The 12,115-nt window shown below is 47.1% G+C and overlaps 1 protein-coding gene across 1 annotated transcript in view; it reads right to left on the bottom strand.

Annotated features, from left to right (window-relative positions):
- LOC148021747 (uncharacterized) overlaps window positions 1–12,115 on the bottom strand; it is a 419,898-nt gene that overhangs the window by 188,341 nt on the left and 219,442 nt on the right. The window lies entirely within an intron of this gene.

The following is a 12,115-nucleotide window of genomic DNA, read 5'->3' as shown; positions in this document are numbered from 1 at the left end:
ATCATTCTTTAGTCACAAACGCTCAAAGGGCTACAATGGCTCAGCTTGCAGGAAAAAAATGCAATGGATTTAAATCATGAGCTCCCATTCTGGCTTCTCACACAAGAAAAGGAAGGGAAAAGCCAAGCAGGTGGTCTCTCATGACAGTGGATCTGCCTCCTTTGAAGAGAAGGATAAGGGTATGGGCCACATATGTGAAAGGAGTACAAGTAACTTAAGTGCTGAAAGCACCTCAACTTCAGAAGCAGCAGCAGTCACTAAACAAACAAATTATAGAGCTGATCATAGCAGTCAGTAACAAACGTCCTCTAAAGTCAGCCAACCAAACTGTCTACTCAGGCATGTCTGTAACAGCCATCTACCAGTAAAACCCTTAAAATCCTGTATGAGGACTGAATTGGAGGAGCACAAGCAAACAAAATCATGCAGTCTGTGAACAGAGAAGAGGAAGGGTGCTTGATAATGCTGCATGTCAATACAATCACAAATTTTTCCAAAGAGAGAGGGGCATGAGGAGCAATTTTGATTGTGCCAGCATAAGTGCCATAGTTTTCTCTTTTTTTAAAGAGAAATCTATCCATAACACAGAAAAATCTTTAAGACACAATAAGCTCTGTAATAAGTCTTAATGATACATCATATATATTATAGGATGAGTCTAACAGAAGGGCTGACTGAGCAGCCAGTCAAGTAGTGCAGTGTCAAACCATGAGACTCCAAGTGGAAGCAAGTGCCGGAAACCCAATATTAAGAAAGGTGACTCTCCTCTCCTCATGCACTCAAAGTCATGCTGTAATCTCTCCCATCTCCCACCGAGGGAGTGGACATTCTCAACCCAAATCCTGGGGGGGGGGGGGGGGTGTGGGGGGGTGTGGGGGGGTATATCGCCAAATGGGGCTGCCTGCCTTCATCACAAAGAACAGACCCTGGCCGCCCCAAGTACGCATGAAGTGCCCACGGAACTCCTGATGAGCCCTAGACTCGCCTTGCACCTAATCCCATCGGCCGCGGAGGGAGTGGATGATGGAGGTCCAGAGCTCTGCTAAGGTCGCATGTGTTGAAAGTCTCTCTCCGCCGAAAGCCACCTGGCACCGCGCCTTCCAAATATGCCATCCAATAAGACTCCCTATAATCTCCTATATCTCCGAGCAGTCTGCTATGGGCTCCAGTACCTGGCGGATGGGTAGAGCCTCCAGACCGACCACTGCGCATGACCCTGCCTCGATCATGAATATCGTGTCCTGCATCCTGGCCTCATACAAAAGGTGAGGGCCCTAGCTGACTGCCTACCAACAGAAAGCTCCCCATGAGATACACCCAAGGTTGGGTGCTATACGTCGAAGGATACAGCATGCTCCTCTCCACACGAGCTGCGCCTCCTCACATGACCGAAGACAGTGCTTTGGGGTTTCCAAAGGCTGCTGTGTGCAGTGCTTACAACCTCCCTCCTTTTGCATCTGAGTAAGCCAGCTTCCCACTGCCAAGCCTCCATGTGCCACCAGCCATAAAAAATACAACACCCTCCTCGGCCTCCAGCTATCCCATAGGCGATGCCAGAAGGACCGTCGAAAGGGCTCCGTGATGCTGTGCTCCGCCTAGTGCTTGTTGCGTGACGCCGTCGAGTCCATATTCTCCTGCATCAGTACATGTCTACCAATCGTGGCAGTGTACTCTAGTGTTACATTAATAAATGTAACTTATGGGAGACAGGCGCGAGGGATGACCGTTCGGGGGAGCTTGGGCACCCAAACGGGGTCAAGGGGAGCCTAGAGAGTAAGTGAGTCTAAGAATAGTAGGACTCGCCTGAAGCGGACGGCTGGCAGTCGAATGAGGGGGAGGAGCCAACAATCTTTCTAGGCAAGGTTGGGTGGAGAGAGGAAAGGATCTCTCGTGCTATTTTCCTGTTACGAACAGAGGGCTGTCGGCAGAGTTTTCGGCAAAAGATAGTCTACCAGATACGTAACACTGGTATTAGAGCCACGTCAACTATCACTCGGCCACCTCTCGCCCAGCTACGCAACGCACAGAGAGTTTGGGTTTGTGATTTAAAGTTGGACCCGTAATTTGTTTGGGCCGTCGCCTGTGGGCCATCGCTCGTTTTTTCTTCAGGCGACTCTATAAACGTGGCCAATAGCGTTTTTTAAAAAAAATGTTTTGTCTGTTTCCTCTTTAGGCAACCTTGTAAAGTATGGCAACAGGTGTTTTTTTTTTCATTGGCCGACAGATTTTGTTTTCTACGCCAGCATTTTCGCCATCCAAGCACAAATCAGGGGCCAATCCAATCAAGGATATCTGTAGCATTATCATGCATAGAATCTATACCACGCAATCTGCACATAAGTAGTGCAGATCTGTCCTACCTTTGTAATAAGGGAAGTACCTCATCTTGTACGCAAACTTCTTATATTTGCTTTCTAATTCTAGTGTATTAATGGAGGGTAAAGAGAAAAAGGGGGTGACGGAAGATTCTAGTTCTGGGGACCATCCTATGGTGGATCCCCATGAAACAAAAATTCAAGAAGAACAATGGGAAGAATTTTTTGGTACACGAGAATAATTTGATAATTTGATGATTTAACCGAGTTGCTAACTCAAGTACTCATAGAAATTAAATCTCAATTAGCCTTGTTACTAGAAAGGGATAAAAATAAGGTAGAAACCTCGGACATTCCATCTTCATCGAAAGATCTAGATGTGACTATGCGAGATCCAAGGGAACCCCACCAAAAGGTAAGGGATAACCCAGTGTTAAAAGATATGAAACCTCCTCAATTTCTCGGGGAGGAAAAAGATAGAAATAAAGACACTATCTTTAATTTTCTCCAAAAATGGGAGGATTTACTCCACCACATCTCCAAGCGTTGGAGGCCAGTTTAACCTTGGGGCCAAAGGCATATAAATGGTAGAGAACTTTAAAGGAGGCAAATAAAATACTTGAAACTTGGGCTCAATTTGAATCGGTCTTTTTGAAAGAATTCCTTCCTGAAAATGAAATGGAAAGAAATTGGGAAGATTGGGATTATGTCAGACAAAAGGGAAGACCCCTGCTGACATATCTGGAGGAGTATTGTGAGATAATCCTCAAATTGGAAGGAATAGATGAATTTCAAAAGACAAGAGGATTCATAAGGAGACTAGATAAGCCTGCAAAAAGTAAGTGAAAAGGAGTTCACCTAAGACACTTGAAGAGGCAATTAAATTTGCATTAATCAATGAAGATAATACGTGTCTAGGTACACTCACTAGTCTCACTGATACGGAGCCCAAGACTAAGGAATTTGAAACGTCAAAATTTGTAGGAAAATTTAAAAGGAAAATGCCATTTCTTAAGGGCAAGAAACAACCCTTTGAAAAGAAACAATATGTAAGGCCAAAGTTAAGTCAAGATGACTTTGATAAGGCTAAACAAGAAAGGATGTGTTTCAATTGCCTATCCCCTAACCATGCTGCCTGGAATTTCCCTCAAAGGAAAAAGGGAAAAGATAAAGGAAAGGATAAGGACAAGGGCAAGGGAAAAGAAAAACAAATCCATGTAGTGCAAACCCTAGAATTAAAGGGGCATGGAAAGTATAAATCTTTAGAGGTCTTGTAGAAGGATGTACAACACAGGTGTTGTATGTCAACTTCTATGTGGCAGTCTACTTTTGGGCCACATGATTTAGAGTGCATGGATTGATAGCTCGAAAGAGGGTTGGAGTCATGATTGATGACTCTGCCACCCACAATTTCATAAATTATGCACTTGTCAAAAATTTGAAACTTCCCCAACAAAAGAGTGGGCATCAATATGTTGTTCGTATGATGCAAGGTCAGGATAATAAAATATGGGATACAATGGTATCCAATTTGGAAATTGAGATCTAAGGATATAAAGATAAACTTGATTTCCAAATTATGAATATGGAAAGAGCCGATATTGCTTTAGGGAGGACGTGGCTATGGGGATTGGAACCATCCTTAAAACATAGTTATCATCATAATACACTGGAATTTGAAAGGGATGGTAAGACTTTTGTGATTCAAGGTGAACATGAAGTATTTGATAACCCTTTGTTGTATTCCACTGAAGTTCAGAAGCTGATAAAGAAGGAAGCTTGTGAGGTATATATGTTATGGTCCCTTCCTGTATAGAACACTTTTACTGTCTATAATATAAAGCAATAATTTTCTTATGTTTGTGAGCTGAATGTAAGTGATGAATTAAGTGGTTTGCTAGATGAATTTAAAGATGTGTTTCCTTCTGATTTACCAAGTGGCCTTCCACCAGATAGGGGTGATGTAAATCACCCAATTGACATAGATAGGGATACACACCCTATTTCTAAACCACCTTATAAGCTAAGTGAAACGCAGCACCAAGAAGTTGAAAGACAAATTAAAGATTATCTTGATAAAGGGTTTATACAACCCATCAATTCACCTTGGGCTTCGCTAATTTTATTGGTAAAGACAAAAGATGGTTCTATGCAACTTTGTGTTGATTATAGAGCACTTAATAAGATAACAGTAAAGAATAAATTTCCTATGCCCAGAATGGAAGATCTTTTTGATTAATTACAAGGGGAAAAATTCTTCACAAAGATAGACTTAAGATCAGGCTATCACGAAGTAAGCATTAAGGCACAGGATATTCCTAAGACAACATTTCGTACTAGATATGGGCATTATGATTTTTTGGTGATGCCTTTTGGGCTCACTAATGCACCAGCTACTTTTATGAAGCTGATGAATAGTGTGTTACGACCCTATCTAGGACACTTTGTAGTAGCCTTCTTGGATGATATCTTGATCTTTAGTAAATCAAAAGAAGAACATTTGGAACACTTACGATTAGTATTCCAATTGTTAAGAACACATTCCCTTTATGCGAAGAAAACTAAATGTGAATTCTTCGCACAAGAGGTCAAATATTTAGGGCATATTATCTTGAAAGAGGGAATCAAGATGGATCCAGAAAAAATAAGGGCAATTATTGAATGGCCATCTCCAAGGAACCTGGAAGAGCTGTAGATCTTCCTAGGTTTATCTGGATTTTATGGTAGATTCATTTGAGATTATGCCAAAATAGCTGTTCCAATGACAGACCGACTTAAAGGGAAAGAGAAGAGCTTTAATTGGAGAACAGACCAAAATGAAAGTTTTCAAAAACTTAAGGTAGCTATTGCTACAGCTCAAGTACTATTAATTATGGATCCCAATAAACCATTTGTGGTTGAAGCCGATGCCAGTGATAAGGCGATAGGCGCGGTCTTATTACAAGAAGGTCGACCAGTTGCTTTTGAAAGCAAGAAATTAGACCGTGCAAAACGGAATTATTCTGTTTATGAGAGAGAGCTGTATGCAATAGTACATGCAATGAAGAAATGGAGGCACTATCTGTATGGTGCCAAACTTTTGATCTTGTCGGATCATGAAAGCATAAGTGGCTTAATGACTAACCGGATCTACAAGGGCGTAAAGCCAGATGGGCCGAACTCCTCCAAGAGTTCGACTATGAGATAAGATATAGAAAAGGAAAGTATAATATAGTGGCTAATGCACTTAGTAGAATGCCCATCATAAATGAATTGAGTTTTACTCAGTTCACTTCTGATTTGCTTGAATCCTTAAAAGAGAAATGCCAGGTTGATCCGGCATATTCCAACATATGGGAAGTAATAGAAAATGGGGATCCAAATGGAAGGGCCTCCACTGAGGAAGGAATATCTGAGGATGTTCAACAAGGAAATGGAGCATCAGGGGTTGCTCAAATGGGATTCAAGTGGAAGAATTTCACAATTGATAATGGTTATTTACTCTACAAGGGTAGGGTATGTGTCCCGAAAGATGAAGAAATAAGGCGCCAGATACTCTTTGAGTGTCATGATACCCCTAGTGCGGGACATCCAGGAGTTAATAAGACTTATAATCTTATTAAAAGGCAGTTCTATTGGCCTGGAATGAATAAGGACGTCCTTGACTATGTGGTCAAATGTAATAAATGCCAGGTTAATAAAGCTGAAAGATTGAAAATGGGAGGACTTCTCCACCCATTAGAGATTCCTTCGGGAAAATGGGAGAGTATCTCCATGGACTTTATTGTTGCGTTACCCAAAACACAGAGGGGGCACGACTCTGTGTGGGTGATTGTAGATAGGTTAACCAAAATGGCTAGGTTTATTCCAACTTCAACTGATGTTAAAACACCAGAATTGGCTAGATTGTTTGTAGAGAACATATACCGATTGATTGGCCTTCCGGCAAATATAGTTTCTAATCGAGATAGAAAATTTGATAGTCAATTTTTGCGTGCTGTATTTAGGAAGTTGGATACTAAACTTAGCATGAGTACGGCAGACCACTCGCAAACTGATGGGCAAACTGAAAGGGTTAACCAAATCCTTGAAGATATGCTCAGGGCATATGTAAGTAAAAGGAAAACTAATTGGGAAGAGTATCTACTGATAGTAGAGTTTGCATATAATAGTGCCAAGCACTCTTCCAATGGATATAGTCCATTTATGCTAATGTATGGGTTTCAGCCTAGAGCTCCTCATGCAGTAGAATTGCATAAGGAAAAGGTTCAAGCAACCAAGGACTTTTTGGAGGATATGAATAATATGTTAAAATTTGCTCAAGAAAATATTAGGAAAGCTCAAAATCGAGCTAGAGCTTATGCAGATCCTCACCGAAGAGACATCTCCTTTGAAGAAGGGGAATTTGTCTATCTTAAAGTGCGTGAACAAACTAAAACCATGAAAACGGGACGATGTCCAAAGCTGTCACCCAGGTATTGTGGTCCTTTCACAATACTTAAAAGGGTGGGAGAACAAGCTTACAAGCTCCAACTACCTGCTCGTAGTAAAACACATCCAGTTTTTCATGTAAGTAAGCTAAGGAAGAAGCTGGGTGATTTGGATAATCTAATCTTAAATGATAACATTGAGGAGCTATTAGATGACCAATCTAATCCACATGAACCAGAAAGAATATTAAATATTCGTGACAGACGAACAAGGAATACTATTTATCAAGAATATTTGGTCAAATGAAAAGATCGTTTAGAAGAAAGCTCAACATGGGAGCGAGTAAGTACTTTAAGGAAAAGGTTTCCCAATTTACAGTTGGACCTTCCAAGTATCGTTTTCGAGGACGAAACCGATTTTTAAGGGGAAGGAAATGTTACATTAATAAATGTAACTTATGGGAGACAAGCGCGAGGGATGACCGTTTGGGGGCCTCAGGCACTTGAACGGGGTCAAGGGGAGCCTAGAGAGTGAGTCTAAGAATAGTAGGACTCACCTGAAGCAGACGGCTGGCAGTCGAATGAGGGGGAGGAGCCAGCAATCTTTCTAGGCGAGGTTGGGTGGTGAGAGGAAAGAATCTCTCGTATCATTTTCCTGTTATGAACAGAGGGCCATCGGCAGAGTTGCCGGCAGAAGATAGTCTACTAGATACGTAACATCTAGGAACTTGGGTGGCTTTTTGGTGACCGCAGAGGTTGGCCATAGCCACTCTCCTGGATCCCACTCCAGCTCATCAAGTGGTCTGCCCTCCCAGATCCAAAGGCGCCACTCCCTGAGCTCCTTCCAGAAAACATAGGGGTCCAGTCACCAAGTCTTCCCCTGAAGACCCATCACCCGAATCGTCCTCCACGAAAGGGTGGCAATCCCCTCATCCTACTGCCCTCTGTCAAGGGCCAGACGTCCCCCCTCCTGAACGGCGAAGAAGGTTCCCTGTGGGGCGCCACCCACTCTACCTGCCACCTGAAGGGGGATGCCTGCTGGTGAAAACCTAGTTGCCCATACCTCCCCAGGCTCTATCGACTCTCGTATTGGGGGAACAAGCCACTTCGGAGGTATTGCTGCGTCTATCTCTCTTCTCCTCAACTCCACTCCTCTGTGGCAACTTGATACCCGCTGCAACACCTCCTCATCTGCCATCCTATACACCTCCCGCTATGTCTTGATGGTACGAGCCAGCCCAACCTCCCACCCAGCCCACTGGATGTTGGGGCGCTCACCTATTTGTACCCCTTTCCGATCTTTGACCTGGAAGCTCCAGATCACTGGCAGACGGTCTATTTCCTCTTGGCAACTTGGGGGGCTCTGGGTTAGGGCCTTACAGAGGCCCTGCCACACGCGGTTTACAATCCTGAAGGCCCTCCTGCAATAAGGCCTTCCAGGTCTGCCCGCCTGGTGTGAGACTGCGGACAACTAGCTTGCCCAAGAGGGCCATACTCTTATACTCTGGGTCTATGATCCCAAGCCCTCCCTCTGATCTATGTCGTATGATGGTTGCCCACGCCACCTTGGCCTTGGAATCCCTGGAGCCATCAGACCCAGACCAAAGGAAATTCCGCACTAGGTGGCTAAGCTGCACTACGCACAATGAGGAGGAGCACCAACACGAGGCGATGTACCAGGCCGTCGCTAGGAGGACCTGGTTAACCACCAGGGCTCGACCGGCTAGTGAGAGGCGAACCGTACTCCAGTAGGTCAGTTTCCTCTGAATAGAATCAAGGACAGGAAGAAACTGTTGGGCAGGAGTGATGTCGAGTCCCACCTGGAACCCTAGGTATCGGACGGTCTGCCCTTTGCTCACCCATCTAAATCCCAGGTGGATGCCCCCCTCCATGCTGGAGTCTGGGTCTGTGAGGAAACCAACCGACTTTTACCAGTTGATTTCCGCTCCCGTTACAAAGCAGAACATGTGAAGAGCCAGCCTCACTCTCTCCAGCATCAACTCATCGTCCTCTATGTAGAGGCCTTTATCATCTGCGTATTCTGAGTCTAATAACTTAGTCTCCTCTCTCACTGGAAGTCGGAGGCTGTGTAATCCACTCACACGTGACCTGAGGAAGTAAGACATCGCCTTTGCGAAGAGCAGGAACAGGTATGGGGCTGGGAGGCAACCCTGTCGAACCGATCTCTCCGGCTGAAACTCCTCTGCTCACCTTCCGCCTATGAGAACCCTGCTGGTGGCCGATCTGTACAGGCCGGAGACCCCACGAATCCAAGCGTGGGGGAATCCCAATTTCACCATGGTGCCCTCTAGGAAATCCCAGTCCACCCTATCATAAGCTTTCTCGAAATCCAAGAGTAGTACTGCCAGTCTCTGCACATTGTGCTGAGCCCACTCTATCACCTCAAAGAAGGTAAATACATTGTCTAGGATGCTCCTATCATGGACAAAGCCTGTCTGTGTGTCATGAACGATATCCGGAAGCACGGGGCGTAGTCGCCTACCAATCATCTTTGCCAGTGCCTTATAGGCCACTGACAATAAGGTGATCGGTCTCCACTGGGATAGTTCCAACCGGTCTCCCCCTTTTGGGGAGAAGACAGATAAGGCCTGCCGAGAGACTCTCTGGCATCTGTCCTAAGGTGAAGATCTCCTGGAAAGCCCTCAATAGGGGATCCTTCACCACTTCCAAGTGGGTAGTGAAGAAGGCCTTAGAGAGGCCATCCTCCCCGGGGAATTTTTGCCCATCCTATGTATGGAAAGCCTCCTCTAGTTCCTTCTGTGGGAAGGGGGCTAGGAGGGAGTGTCCCATCTCCTGACAAGGGAGGGGATGTGATCCCATACCTGCTGTCTAGATCTCTGTCCTCTAGTTGAAGCTGTCTCCTACTGGAAAAGGTGCGTGTAATAGTTGGTGGCAATCTCCATCACCTCATTTGGGCTAGAACGGGTCCTCCCATACTGATCCCGAAGGCTTCGTATCTGCTCTCCCGCAGTGCGGGGCTGGTGCATGTGGAAGAACTACCTGCACATCGTGTCCCCCTTCCGTGCCCCAAAGGCTGCTGAGGTGCGGAAAGAGAACTCCGGGAGCCTGTCCTCTAGGCCAGCAATGGCTGCACGCATGCGCACCTCCTGTGCGTGGAGGGTGGGATCCCCTGGTGCCTCCTGCAATAATCTCTGCGTGGCTGCAAGGTCCCGCCGCAGTGCTCTCTCCTCCTCCCAACACAGCTGCCTGGCCTGTATGGCTGCCTCTTGGCAGATTCTGCTTGACTCTTTGGTCCAAATCTGCTCTATCTGTCTCATCACCTCCTCCCTCCTATAGATAGATTCAAGGATCCGACAGGATTGTGTGTCTAGGGTGGATGCTAGGGGGTCAAGTGTCAGGAGAACCAGGCAATGATTGGATAACGTGGTGCCTGCCAACTGCTTAATCTGGCCTCCACGAAAGCCTTCTCACTCTCCCACATAAAACCTGTCCAACCGCTCCAGCAGGACTCCACCTAGCCGCCCATATCCCCAAGAGAAGTCCAACGACCTCTCCCTCCTATGGAAGGCAGGGTCTTTCCAGGCATCATGTGCTCCGACTGCAAGCAAAAAGACCTCCCATGCTTCCTTCTCCTCCCCAACCATGCCCTGATAGTTTCTGCCTCTATCTTACTAGCCCTCCACGGTCTCCAAGTTGTTGAAATCTCCTCCAACAATCCAGGAGTCCACCTCTAGGAGTCCAACTGCGATCTCCAACCAGAACTTGCTGCATGCCCTAACCTCCGTAGGGGCATAGACATTGAGGGCTCCAATACACGAGTCCCCAATATCCAATCTGATCCATAGAACCCTTCCTGCCACTATCGTCAGGTGGTCTCGCACACAGGTGGTGAGACTCGGGCCAATAGAGGTACATACGCCTCCACTCTTGCCGTGGGCACCTATGGCATGCTCCCAGTAAGTGTGTGAGCTGCCCGGAAGTACCTTCCCAACCCACTGAGCCTGGGTGTGGGTAAGCTTGTGCTCCTGCAGAAGCAGGATGACGATCCGTCCGGCAAGGACATGCTGCAGCTCGTGCCGAACAATCAACTTCCTGGAACCACCTGCCCCACTGTAGTGGAGACTATTCACATTCCAGGATGCAAGATGTAAGCTCATGGGGAAACCTGTGACTGACCGAACAGGCATCTGTTCAGTGTGGATGCTACCGATAAGGAGGAGGGACTGTGAGGCATGCAAGTGCGCTTTGCTGCCAGTGTGGATGGTAAACTCCAGTCCCCCATGGTGGCCCTTGGCCAGACCATAGGGGTGATAGATGCTCCAGGTGGTACTATCAATGCATCTATCAACCATGTTGAGAATTGCGACTCTGTATACTGATAGAAATGGGCCGCCTGTGCCGGGGGCCACTTGATCATGTCCCTCGGAACTCTCCACTGTGGAGGGGCTTGAAAGATAATGCTCAAGTGTGGGACCTCGGCACTAGCCTACTAGTTAATGTCCATCATGCAACTTGGCCACTGTTGTGCAAACAATGCTAATCCTTCATCTCCCATCCATTGGAAGATGTGATCCGCTACCTGACTCTTCAACTCCTCCTCAATCTGTGTAGTCGTCCACTCCCCTGAGTAAGAGGACCGAAGAAAAAAGGCGTAGTTTGGTCCATCCGGTGGTGCTAGTAGATGGACCTTGCCCCTCCTTTACTTACGAACCACGAAGATCCCCACCTCTAGAGGTAGTGTGAACTCTCCGCGTTCCGCAACTTGCAGGTAGGACCAAGGGCCACTGCGGAAGAACTCTTGTGGCAAAAGCTGTGCATATCTCGGGAAAGTGTGGCGGGGGGCAAGGGCGGATGAGCTGGTGACTGTGTGGGAGGGAGAAGACTGCTGGTGCGTGGAGGAGGTAGGTGTGTGTGACTCATCACCTCCTGTGGGAAGAGGGGGGATGGGTTTGGGGGGGCTCACCTGACCTGGGTGTGGATCAAGGGGGGTGCTCAGTAGGGGGGGTGGTGGGGGGGAAGAGTATCGGGGGATGGTGGGATGGATGGAGCTACATGGCGGGTTGGGGGGGGTGGGGGAGATGGTGGCCCTAGCAAGGAAGGCCTGTGGGCCAAGGTCAGTGGAGAGAGGGGGGGGAAGCATGGGATGTTGGGGGGGGGGGGGGGGGGGGTTTGTTGAGAGGCCTGTGGGAACTCAAGCGAGGCAGTCTGTGGCGCGGGTGTAGAATGTGGGGGGTTGGGGTCCTGTCGGGTGGGACGGACGGGGGAAGAGGGGGGGGGGGGGTGTGGGGCTATGGAGTGCTTTGCCGAGAGGGGGTCGCTCGCCCGCTAACACCCTACTGTGACGAGGCTGGGTCTAAGGAGCTGGCTGCGCCCCCCCTTGCCATCTCCTTCTCTGTCGTCTGTGGACCC

Source organism: Lygodium microphyllum, chromosome 17, assembly GCF_053477565.2.
Source record: "Lygodium microphyllum isolate KBCC chromosome 17, Lygodium_microphyllum_v1.1.10, whole genome shotgun sequence".
NCBI lineage: Eukaryota > Viridiplantae > Streptophyta > Polypodiopsida > Schizaeales > Lygodiaceae > Lygodium > Lygodium microphyllum.
The sequence above is the reverse complement of the archived record's forward strand: the minus strand, read 5'-3'. Positions and strand labels throughout refer to the sequence as shown.